The 13,092-nt window shown below is 40.5% G+C and overlaps 1 protein-coding gene across 2 annotated transcripts in view; it reads right to left on the bottom strand.

Annotated features, from left to right (window-relative positions):
• The window catches only part of SLFN12 (schlafen family member 12), a 43,184-nt gene extending 30,704 nt beyond the window's left edge, over nucleotides 1-12,480 (bottom strand). The window contains exon 1 of one of the 2 annotated variants that reach the window (XM_070562510.1): nucleotides 11,633-12,480. The gene's annotated coding sequence lies outside the window, so the exon portion shown is untranslated. The remainder of the gene's footprint in view (nucleotides 1-11,632) is intronic. The other variant, XM_070562509.1, reaches the window with a different exon arrangement.
• Between the last annotated feature and the right edge of the window lie 612 nt (nucleotides 12,481-13,092).

Raw genomic sequence — 13,092 nt, 5'->3', positions numbered from 1 at the left:
GTTGAGAGCAGAGTCCCATCATAGGTAGTAACCACAACACGAGGAAAGGTTATAGAGGGGTCAGAATATTCCTGTCCACTGGTGGACCAGCATCCTGCAGAGACTCAGCTGTAGACTGTGGATGCCGCTTCTATCTCTGTAAATTCCAGATGACATGTAAGCAATTGTTATGGATTGAAGATTGTGACCCTCCAAAGTTCATATGTTGACCCCTCCCCTGCCATGTGATGGTATTAGGAGGTAGGGCCTTTGGGAGGTAATTAGGATAAGATGAGGTCATGAGGGTGGAGCCTTCACGGATAAGATTAGTGCCCTTATAAGAATCACAAGAGAGCTTGCTTCCCCTGTCTGCTCTCCATCATATGAGGATACAATGAGAAGTCGGTAGTCTGCAAACAGAAGAGGCTCCTCACCAGAATCTGACCATGCTGGCACCCTGATCTTGGACTTCTCAGCCTCCAAAACTCTGAGAAATAAATTTCTGTTGTTTATAAACCACTCAGTCTATGGTATTTTTGTAATAGCAGCCAGAGATAAGACACAACAATAATTCTGGGACCCCAGACCATTTGGACAATTGGAGTGAAATCAGGAAAACTCATATGCCAGTCATGACCATTCCATACAGAAGAAAAAAAGAACATATATTCCACATGACACTTAGCAAATTACAGGGGCAGGCTAGGTGTTCAATAAATGCCACCACTCCACATGCACCAGAATAGTCACCACTCCCCAGGTGATCTGGGGTCCCTGTGCCTCTGCATAGGTGTGCCCTGAGATTCAAATGCCCTCCTCCACTTATGTCACCTGATAAACTCCTCTCATCCTTCTCAGAACTCCCATGTCTGTCCTGCTCTCCTCGGGACTCCCACAGAACTTTGTATCCATACTGGACACAAAACTCATCACAGATCCAGGGAAATCTTCAGAAACAGAGCACTGGAGAGTCCAGAGCAGTTGTTTTCAAACTACTGGCAATCAGGTGAGGGCTCCTAGAGGTTTGAGACACCAGAATGAAGATCATTGGGGGCTAGCTAATTCTGACCTACACCCTAGGCTCTGACTTTCTCTAATAGCAATAACTCCAGTCTTGGACAAAATTTCTTTTTCAGATAGTCTAATTTCACTATGGATCTAGGGTGAATCTTTACAAACAGAGCATGGAATAGTCCAGAGAAGACATTTTCAAAGTACGGAAAAATAAGTGAGGGCTCCTTATCATTTAGGACACAAGGAGGAAAGGCTCGTGGCCTGGTTCCTGCCTTGGACCCTGAACCTCAGGGGGTACAGAGCACTCTCCACACTCTGGAATGCTTTCCTTGAAATTTTCTGAGCCCCTTCCAGTGCTCAGGACCAGTCAGGGCCAGCAGTGTCATCCTGGAAGGGTGTCCAAGCCTGGACAAAACTGCATGGCCAAGGTCCCCATTTATCCCCTTTGCAGAGCTCAATGGTCCTCTACCCAAGGAGCCCTGGGACTCATGCCTATTGAGGTGTCCCGGGACCTCACATCTAGGTTCCAGGAGAATAGGGTGGTTCTACAGATGGAATTTTTGTGTCCCCTCAAAATTCATATGTTGAAACCTAATCCCCAATGTGATGATGCTCGGAGCTGGGGCCTTTGGGAGGGCTCCACCCTCATGAATGGGATTAGTACTCTTATAAAAGAGACCCCAGAGAGCAGCCTGTCCTTACCATTGAGGACACAGAGAAAAGACAGCCATCTATGGACCAGGAAGCGGGCCCTCTCCAAACACCAAACATCCTAACACCTTAATCTGGACTTCCCAGCCTCCAGAACTATGAGAAATAAGTTTCTGTTGTTTACAAGCCACGCAGTTTATGATATTTTGTTAGAGCAGCATGAACAGACTAAGACACCTGGCAAGTGGATCACCCCTCCTTGGCTGAAGCAGTATTTCTTTCAGAAGACTGAGTAAGACTGAATTGCCAGAGTGGTGCTGATGTGATTTTAGTCAACCTAAATTGTTTACATTGTCAGAGACCCCACAAAAAGTATTTTCTTGGATAGAATTCACCAGCAAAACCACCTAGTCCAGGGCTTTTCTTTGTTGGGAGGGTTTTGATCACTGATTCAATCTTCTTGATAGTTATAGATCAATTCAGATTTTCCATTTCCTCCTGATTCAGTCTTGACAGGTTGTGTGCTTCTAACAATTTGTGCATTTCATCTAGATTATCCAGTTTGTTGGTGTACAACTGTTCATAGTACTCTCTTATAATCCTTTTTGTTTCTGTAAAATTGTTAGCAATGTCCCTTCTTTCATTTCTGATTTTAGGTAGAGTTTTATTTTTTTTTTCCTCTGTCGATATGGGCAAAGGCTTGTCAATTTTGTTGATTTTTCAAAAAACCAACTTAGTTTCATTGTTTTTTTTTTCCTATTGTTTTTCTTTTCTCTATTTCATTTAATTCTGCTCTAATTTTTATTATTTCCTTCCTTCTGCTAACTTTGGGTTTAGTTTGTTCTTTTTCTAGTTCTTTGAGGTGTAAAATTAGGTTGTTGATTTGAGATCTTTCTTCTTTTTTAATGTAGGCATCTACTGCTATAAAGATCCTTCTTAGTGCTGCTTTTGCTGCATCCCATAAGTTTTAGCATATTGTATTTCTGTTTTCATTTGTCTCAAGATATTTTCTAATTTCCCTTGTGATTTTTTCTTTGACCTGTTGGTTGTTCAAGAGTGTTATTTAATTTTCACAATTTGTGATTTTTCCAGTTTTCCTTCTATTATTGGTTTCTAGTTTAGTTACATTGTGATCAGAAAAGATACTTTGTATAATTCTGACCTTTTAAAATTCGTTAATACTTGTTTTGTGGCCTAACATGTCGTCTAGGAGAACATTCCACGTGCATTGAGAAGAATATATATTCTGTCATTGTTGAGTGGAGTGTTCTGTACATGTCTGTTAGATCCAATTGGTTTATGGTGTTGTTCAAGTCTTCCATTTCCTTATTGATCTTGTCTAATTGTTTTATCCATTATTAAAAGTGGGATATTGAAGACTCCAACTATTATTACAGAGCTATCTATTTCTTCCTAGAATTTTGTTAATGTTTGCTTCATATATTTAGGAGCTCTGATGTTTGGTGCATACATGTTTATAACTATTACATATTCTTGGTGAATTGATCCTTTTATCATAATACAACGTCCTTCTTTGTCTCTTGTAACTATTTTCGACTTAAAGTCTCCTTTGTCTGATATTAATGTAGCCACCTCTGCTCTCTTCTGGTTACTATTTGCATAAAATACCTTTCTCCACCTTTCATTTCCATCTAAAGTGTCCTTAGATCTAAAGTGAGTCTTTTGTAAACAGCATATAAATGGATCCTGTTGATTTTTTAAATCTATTCTGCTAACCTATGTCTTTTGATTGGGTGGGGTAATCCATTTACACTGAAAGTAATTACTGACAGGGAAGTAATTTTGCCATTTTGTTACTTGTTTTCGGTATATGTTATAGATTTTTTTGTCCCTCATTTCCTGCCTTTCTGCCTTCCTTTGAGTTTAATTAACTTTTTTATGCATAGTTTACTTTAGGTTTTACTCTTGGTGTTGTATGTTCTATGAGTTTGGACAAATGCATAATAACATAATAATAACATGTATAACATTGTACTGTCACACAGAGTGCTTTCACTGCTATAAAAGTGCTCTGTGCTCTGCCTATCCATTCCTCCCTGACCTCCGATCCCTGACAACCACCGATCTTTTTACTATCTCAACAGTTTTGCCTTTTCCAGAATGTCATATAGTTGGAGTCATACAGTATAGCCTTTTCAAATTGGCTTCTTTCACTTACTGGTACACACTTAAGGTTCCTCCATGTATTTTCATGACCTGATAGCTCATTTCTTTTCAGCGCTGAATAACATTCCATTGTCTAGACAAACCACAGTTCATCATTCACCTATTGAAGGACATCTTGGTTGCTTCCAAGTTTTGGCTATTGTGAACTGAGCTGCTAAAATATCCACGGGCAGGTTTTTATGTGGACATAAGATTTCAACTCTTTTGGGTAAATACCAAAGATCATGATTGCTAGATTGTATGGTAAGAATATGCTTAATTTTGTAAGAAACTGCCAAACTGTCTTCCAAAGTGGTTATACCATTTTACATTCCCACCAGCAATGACTAAGAGTTCCTATTGTTTCACATCCTTGCCAACATTTAGTGCTGTCAGTGTTCTGAATTTTAGCCATTCTAATAGGTGTGTAGTGGTATCTTGTTTTAATTTGCATTTCACTGATGACAAATGATGGGGGCATGTTTTCATATGCTTATTTGCCACCTGTATAACTTCTTTGGTGAAATATTTGTTAAGGTCTTTGGCTCATTTTTTAACCATCTTATTGTTGAGTTTTAAGAATTCTTTGTATATTTTGAACAATATTTTATCAGATATGTCTTTTACAAATATTTTTCCCCAGTCTATGCCTTGTTTTCTCATTCTCTTGACATTACCTTTTGTAGAGCACAAGTTTTTAGTTTTAATGAAGTTCAGCTTATCAAATTCTTTATTTCATGGATTATGCCCTTGGTGTGTATCTAAAAGGTCATCACCATACCCAAGGCCACCTAGGTTCTCTCCTACATTATTTTCTAGGAGTCTTATAGTTTTGAATTTTCCGTTTAGGTCTGTGATCCATTTTGAGTTAGTTTCTGTGTCTAGATTCATTTTTTTTTTTGTTTGGCATGTGAATGTCCAGTAGTTCCAGCACCACTTGTTGAAATGACTATATTTGCTCCAATGCATTGTCTTTGCTCATTTGTCAAAGATCAGTTATCATATTTATGTAGGTCTATTTCTGGGTTCTCTATTTTGTTGTTAACCTGTTTCTATTCTTTCACCAATACCCTGCTGCCTTGATTACTGTAGCTTTATTGAAGCTACAGGAATTCCTTGACGTCAGGTAGAGTCAGTCCTCCAACTTTGTTCTTCTCCTTCAATATTGTTGGCTATTCAGTTTGTTGATATCCACAAAATATCTTGCTGGGATTTTGATTGGGATTGTATTGAATCTATAGAAAAAGTTGGGAAGAACTGATATCTTGACAATATTGAGTCTTTCTATCAATTAACATGGAATAGCTCTTCACTTTTTTAGCTATTCTTTGACTTCTTTCATCACAGTTTTATAGTCTTTGTCATATAGATATTTTACATATTTTGTTATATTTATACTTAAATATTTTATTTTTGGGGTGCTAATGTAAATGGTGTTGTGCTTTTAATTTCAAATTCCACCTGTTCACTGCTGTTATATAGGAAAGTGACTGACTTTTGTATAACAACCTTGTATGCTGAAAGTTTGCTATAACTGCTAATAGTTCCAGGAGATTTTGTTTTTCTTTTATTGTTGATTCTTTTGGATTTTCCACATAGATGATCATGTTATCTGGAAACAAAGACAGTTTTATTTCTTCCTTTGCAATCTGTATGTATTTTATTCTCTTTTCTTGTCCTATTGCATTAGCAAGGACTTCCAATACATTGTTCGAAAGGATATCAAGTTGAGGAAGTTCCCCTCTATTCCTAGTTTACTGAGCTTTTAGCATGAATGGCTGTTGGATTTTGTCAAATGCTTTTCCTGCATCTTTGATATGATTATGAAATTTTTTTTCCTCTTGCCTGCTGATCTAATGGATTACATTGATCAATTTTCAAGTGTTGAACTAGCCCTGCACACCTGGCATAAATCTCACTTGGTCGTGGCATATAACTCATTTTATACACCGTTGGATTAAATTTTCTAATATTTTGTTAAAGATTTTTGCATATATGTTCATGAGAGATATTGATCCATAGTTTTCTCTTCTTGTCATATCTTTTTTTTTCTGATTTTGGTGTTAGAGTAATTCTGGCTTCACAGAATGAGTAAGGAAGTATTCCCTTTGCTTCTATCCTCTGAGATTGTAAAAAAATTGGAATAATTTCTTCCTTAAATGTTTGGTAGAATTCACTGGTAAACCCATCTGGGTCTGGTGCTTTCTGTTTTGCAAGGTCATTAATTATTGATTCAATTTCTTTGATAGATATAGGCCTATACAGATTGTCTATTTTTGTGTGTATGAGTTTTGACAGATTGTGTCTTTCAAAGAATTAGTCCATTTCATCTAAGTTATCAAATTTGTGGGCATATAATTGCTCATAGTATTCCTTGATTGTTCTTTTAATGTCCATGCGTTCTGTAGTGATATCTCCTCTTTCATTTCTGATATTACTAATTTGTGTCCTCTATCTTTTTTTCTTAGTTAGCCTGGCAAGAGGCTTATTGATTATATTAATCTTTTCAAAGAACCAGCTTTTTGGTCTTGCTGCTTCTCTCTATTGATTTCTTGTTTTCAGTTCCATTGATTTCAGCTCTAATTCTTCTTCTTTCTTTCCTTCTGCTTACTTTGGATATAATTTGCTCTTCCTTTTCTAGTTTCCTATGGTGGAAACTTAGATGATTGATTTTAGAGCTTTCTTTTTTTTCTAATATATACATTCAAATGCTATAAATTTGCCTCCAAACAGTGCTTTTGCTGCATCCCACAAATTTTGATAAGTTGTATTTTCATTTTCATTTAGTTCAAAATAATTTTAATTTCTCTTGAAATTTGTTCTTGGACTCATGTAAATTTGAAATGCATTGTTTAATATCCACCCAGTTTGGGATTTTCCAGTTATCTTTTTGTTATTTATTTCTAGTTTAATTCCATCGTGGTCTGAGAGTAGATATTGTATGGTTTCTCTTCTTTTACATTTGTTAAGAAGTGCTTTATGGCCTAGGATGTGATCTATCTTGGTGAATTTAATTGATTTCTGTAGTGATATGTGTTAGTTCCCTTCTGACTTCCTTTTGTTTATTTTCTACAGATATTTTTGTGGTTACCACAGGGATTACATATAACATCCTAAAGTTCTGGTCATCTGTTTTAAGTTGATACCAACTTGACTTCAGTCACATACAAAAACTCTACTTCTTTACAACTCATTCCTCTCTCACTTTGTTAGTGATGTCACAAACTGTCTATTTATATCCTATGTACTATTAAAATAGATTTATAATTTTTATGTATTTTCTTTTAAATCCTGTAGAAAATTAAAAAATGGAGCTACAAATAAAAATTACAATAATACTTATATATATATATTTCTCCACTTGTTTTCCATTACCAAAGACTTTTATATTTTCATATAGGGCAGGTCTGGTGGTAATGAACTCCCACAGCTTTTGTTTGAGAATATCTTAATTTCACATTCATTTTTGAAAGACAGTTTTTCCAGATATAGAATTCTCAGTGGATAGGGCTTTTTTCTTTTAGCATTTTAAATATATCGTCCTACGCTTTCTGGCCTCCAAGGTTTCTGCTGAGAAACTGGCTGTTAACCTTATTGAAGATCTCTTGTACACGATGAGTTGCTTCTCTCTTGCTGCTTTCAAGATTCTCTTTGACTGTGGCTTTTAACAGTTTGATTATAGTGTGTCTCCATGTGGGTCTCTTTGGGTTTATCCTACTTGGAATTTGCTGAGCTTCTTGATCTGTAGATTCACATCTTTCATGAAATTTAGGAAGTTTTCAGCCATTACGTCTCCAAATAATCTCTCTGCTCCTTTCTCTCCTCTCCTCCTAGACTCCCATAATGTGTATATTGGTCCATTTGATAGTATTCCACAAGTCTCTAAGACTTTGTTTGCTTTCCTTCATTCTTTTTTGTCTGCCCCTCAGGCTTAATTACTTCAATCGTCCTGTCTTAAAATTCACTGATGTTTTTCTTATGCCTTCTCAAATCTGCTGTTGAGCCCCTCTCAATGATGTTTTCAATTCAGTTATTGTATTTTTCAGCTCCCGAGTTTGTTTGCTTTCTTCTCATAATTTCTATTTTTTTGTTGATATTCTCATTTTGCTTGTATATCATTTTCCTGATTTCTTTTGTTCTTTGCCCATTTTTTCCCTTGGCTCTTTGAGCATACAAAAGACAGTTGTTTATAATTTTTATAATTTTATAATTTAAGCCTTCATCTAGTATGGCTAATGCCTGGGTTTCCTCAGGGACAAGTTTTGCCATTTCACTTTCTTCTTTTGTATGGGCTATGTTTTCTTGTTTCTTTGTATGCCTTGTGAGTTTTTGTTGAAAAGTGGGCACAGCCACTTCTTCCAGTCTTTGAAGGCTGGCTCTGTGACAAGTCCATCCTTCACTGACTTCCTGAGCATGCTCTGAGCATAGGGAGTCAGTCTCACATGAAAGCTTAAGGTATTCTCAGGTCTTTTCTGAAAATGAGTCCTGCCTGTGATATTCTCAATTCCTCCATATACACGGCTGCTTTTGAATGTCTTCATTTCCCAAAGATCTCACCCCAGCTCCTCCTCCAGGTTTTAGACAGTTATTGAATGTCTCCAGCTCTAATCTTTTATCCCAGGCATCTACAAGTCCATAGTCTCCTTGCAGCTTTCATGAGCAGTGGCTGCCACTTTTCCCCATCTGAGATCTGAGTTAGATGTTACAGAGACCAATCCTTCAGGCAGCCCCACACAGGTAAGAACACTGCAAAAAAAAAATCTGTTCTGCCACCTCCCAAGGGAGGGTATTGGGAACTGGGTTGCTACCTCCTCCAGACCAAGACCTTGACATGCTGGGGAGGAGTTGAGGCAAGGGCAAGTAGAAACTTCATGAGATTTCCTACAGTTTTGAATGTGGCATTTTCTTGATTGGGCATCCAGTTGACTGCTTTAGACCTTTGACTATTGGTTCAGCCAGTTTCTGATTGTTTTTCATGTTTCCACAGCGAAATGAAGTGTTGAGGTTTCCTAGTCCACCATTTTGCTGATATTACTTCTGTAATCATTTCTTAATACTGATTTTGATTTGCTAATATGTTAAGACTTTGCATCCAAGATCATGAGTGAGACTGTCTCAAAATTTTTCTTTCTCATATTATTCTTCACAGATGTTGGTATCAGGTTATAGCAGCTTCATAAACTGAGTTGGAAATGTAAGCTGTTTTGTTATTCTTTTAACATTTTACCCAATATGATGAGGTTTTTTTCAGAAGGAGAGTTTGTCATGGTCTGCCATACTGCCACAAACTAAAATAGACAAACAGTTTTGAATCTTGCTTTTCCATGTAATAACATATCATACATAGTCATTTTTGTAAGATAAAGATTAGCTATTCTTTTAAAACCTTGGTAACTTCTGCATAATTTCATATACAGTATTAACATACCATTACTTAACCATTCCCCTACATCTGGGAATTGAAGTTTCTTTCAATTGTTCACTATAACTATACTAGGATCTTGGATCAGTTACACTGACACTTGGACATGCTAATCACATCTCCTAATGTGCAGTGAGTCTAGAGTCTCTGGCAAACTACTTCAAGTCTGTATACAAATATGGTTCCAACATATGTAAAGATTTTTTGACATGGGGAATGGGAGGCCAGAACAAGCAGAAGCAGCAAAAGAAGCAATCTGGCTTCTTTTCTGTAGGAATGGAGCCCTATAGGGGAAAAATCATATAACTGAAGAAAGAGTTTGGATCTGAGGAAGTCAAGGTTGAGGCTAAAACATGAGTTTATACTTGATCTCAGGTGCCCAAATAAGGTAAAATCATGTGTGTATACAAAGTGTACACAGAGAGAGGTTTCTCAAAGTTGAATTACTGGATCAAGCGATCAAATATTTAAAGATCTTGATATGTATTGTCAAATGGTTTCCTGAGGAATTCTATCAGGTTTTTCTCTAGCAACTTTATCTCAGGGAGGACTATAGGGCTCTGCTCTGTACCTTTTAGAGGGAGGAGGCTATGGTTCCAAGTCTATTAGAAGGCTGCACCATTTCCTCAGGGTTGCCCAAAAACTCAGAGCTAAGCCAGAAGTAAGCTACCTCCCAAAGAGATCTTGGGACCTAGTCATTTATTCACATAGCCCCTCTGGTCTGGGTCCCTAATAGAAAGCTTTAAACATGACCCTGAGGGGTCCCCCCAGTAGAGTAACTAACAGAAGTCTCCACTCCGGGTAGATGAACAACAATAACACCAGATAAGCACAGTCATTTAAATTAAAAACTTAATAATAGTCTTAACGTGGCACAGTTACACAAAAAAGCAGAGGGAGACGTGTATTCCTGCCATGCTGTCCTTTCTCCATAGTATTATAGCACAATTCGTGTTCTTTAAACCATATTTCTTACACACGAGGGCTTCCTAAAATGTGGGTGCATCTTTCCTGCTGACCTGACAGAAGAGACTCTCCATCCCTATCCAAAAAGGGGAATCAGCTCCACTTATGCCCAGCTACACAGCCCCAGTGCTACCATCTTCTGGTAACATAAGCCTTGCCAAGCAGCTCCTGCTCTCTATTTCTTCTTGCAGCCTCTGTAACTAGAGCCCTCTTACCTTTCCTCCCAGCCCACCTTCTAGCACCTTCTGCATCAGGCCCTGCCATAGGCGAACGTTTCTGGTTCACCCACCATATGCACATCTCACTACTAAAGTGCTTAAGGAGGATGCTTGCCCATACCGCTTGTAAACTTTGAACCCACAGGAGCTGCGGATGAGTCACTTTATAGAGAACCCAGAGCTTGTGGTTTGGCACTAACCCAACACTGTAGCTATGTTGACCACTTTTTCAGGCATACACCTGGAACAAAATCCTTTACAAATATGCTGAAGACTGGAGTTTACCAAATCCCTAGGACCTAAAAAATATTGACTTCACCTTGAACCTTGGATCTAGGTTTACAGGTTAGTTGTTTCCTCTGAAATCTTTTACACTTTTGACTGTGGGGGAAACTGTATCAGACCTGGATTCGGGATTTAGGCTGTGTTGTAAGCTATTTTTAAAGAGGACAGGGATGACATTCACATCTCCTTAGAGTTACGCCAGAATGCAGGTTGGTGGGAACTGCACAGAAAGGTGGGACAGGAATGACAGGAACTATCTCCTGGGGAACAAAAATCATGGTGCGTTCCTTGCCCTCCTCCTACACTTCGTAGTTCGTTTAGGACGGCATGGTTCTCATCTTTCCCCTCTGCTACATTATAAACCCACTGCAGGGCACCACAGTGGTTGGTGTCTCTTTCTGGATCTAGAAGACAGTTCGTCCGTGACTGGTCAGCCACATTTTACCCACAGAACCTATTCCCCAATTCCCCTCATTTCACGACTCCAGGAGTCCAGGATATCCCCAAGGAGTTCCGGGTAAGTGCACTTGCCTGACCTGTCCACACACCGCTCTGCTCTTCCCGCCTTACTTGCCCCTGCTGAGGCACCGAAGATCCCCCAGCCTCCCATCCCCGAGGCTCTTTAAGGCAGTTCCTGGCCCATACAGAGGCAAACGTCCTGCCCTGACCCCAAACTCCCAAGTGTCCGGATCCCAAGTTCTTAAAAAGCCCGCAATTTGGGGTAGAAGTTGCTACTGAGACAAGAGCCACGGAGCCAACACTCCCAAATGGGAGAGAAATCCGGTCTCCCGGGGTTTCCCGGGGAGGGAGTGGGAGGTAGGGTTTGCGCTGGGGGCGCCCCAGCTCGACCGGGAGCCAGCTGACTAGGCCTCCCGGGGGTAAGAAAGAAGCCGAGGTTCGCATATCTGACAATGGAAGGTGCCAAACTTACCCGCGAGCGCGCCGCTCCCCGGAGGCACGGTCCCTTACCGCTACGCGAGCCCAGCCAGCCGCCAGCGGCGAGGTCCCTGAAAGACTGCGCTCCGGGCCAGCGACGCCGCCGCCCCGCCTCCCCGCTCTGGGCGTGCCGAGCAGCTGCACACGAAAGCACCTACGAATGAATCTATCTGCGCTCCCCGGCCGGGGGATTTCCCCTTTGACACTGGCTATCTGCCTTTTCTAGATTCTGCGGTAAGACTGAAAAATAAACATCACTTAAAGGAAAGAAAGAAAGACCTCGGCGAGGCCGTCGCTGCCGTCCCTGTCTGCGTGCTCTCCACCCGCCAAGTGCACGCGGGTTCTCCACGCATCCGCGTCCTGCGCGGCAGCCCTTTCCCGCCCTTAGCGCCTCTCTGGCTGAAGTTTCCAGAACCTGGATTCTGTTGGCCAATTCACGTTCCAGGAAGCGCCCGCGCGAGTGCGCAGCGAGCGACCCTGAGCTTTTGCGCGGGCGTCTTCTATTTCACTGGGCACAACTGAGGAAAGAAGCGTCGGGCCCCTGCGGGCTGAGCCTCGGCGGACTGTTCCAGCTCTGCTCGCATTCCCGCAGCGGCGCTACTTCCTCTAGCCGAAAAGCTCAGTTACCGCTGCGGATCGGACGAGAGCTGCCGTTAAGGCAGAGAGGGCCAAGGAGCGAAGAGCCAGCTGCTCCGCAGGAGGCAGCTTCGGACACACACCCCTCGCGCTGTAAGGAGCACCTTGGGACCTTCCGGGATGATTAGTCCAGACCTGGCTCCAAAGGCTTGTCTCGGGGCGGGGAGGGTGGGGCGGATACAGCCGTCCTGCCACTTTGCTTTTCTCGGGCTCCTTGTTTATGGTAATTGTGGTAACACGTGTTTCTTCAGCTCATCACATCCCTGCCGTCAACCGCAGATGGGTGAGTGGGAGGACCTTGAGATGATTCTAACTCCACCCTTCAAACCACCCCAGCTTGACTGAATGGAGCAGAGACAAGTCTCCTCCGCCGTCCCCTGTCCGTACTCCGGACCCTCAGGGTCCTTGAGTATAATAAATGGTTATTTTATGTAACTGAGTTTGGGGATAATTTGTTATGCACCTATAATAATTGGAAAATACTATGTGTATTCTTCTCCGGCCTCTTTTTCTGGTTACCTTTTTCCATCGATATTATTTGTGTTCCTGAGATGCATAATTCTCAGTAGGGAGCCGTAGCTAACATTTTGAACCCGAGTATTATCTACCAAATCCAAATTGTGTCACAGAGTGTATACATGATCTCCTTCTCAAAGTCATTTCTAACACTTGGTATTTCCAGACTTTTCATTTTTTCCCATCGTTACAGTTCTTACCAATCATTTTTTGGTTATATATGCTGCAAATATTTGTAGATCAGTTTAGAGTTAGTGACATCTTTATGAAATTAAGATTTCCACTCCATGAGCAAAATATATC

This window comes from Equus przewalskii, chromosome 10, assembly GCF_037783145.1.
Source record: "Equus przewalskii isolate Varuska chromosome 10, EquPr2, whole genome shotgun sequence".
NCBI lineage: Eukaryota > Metazoa > Chordata > Mammalia > Perissodactyla > Equidae > Equus > Equus przewalskii.
The sequence above is the reverse complement of the archived record's forward strand: the minus strand, read 5'-3'. Positions and strand labels throughout refer to the sequence as shown.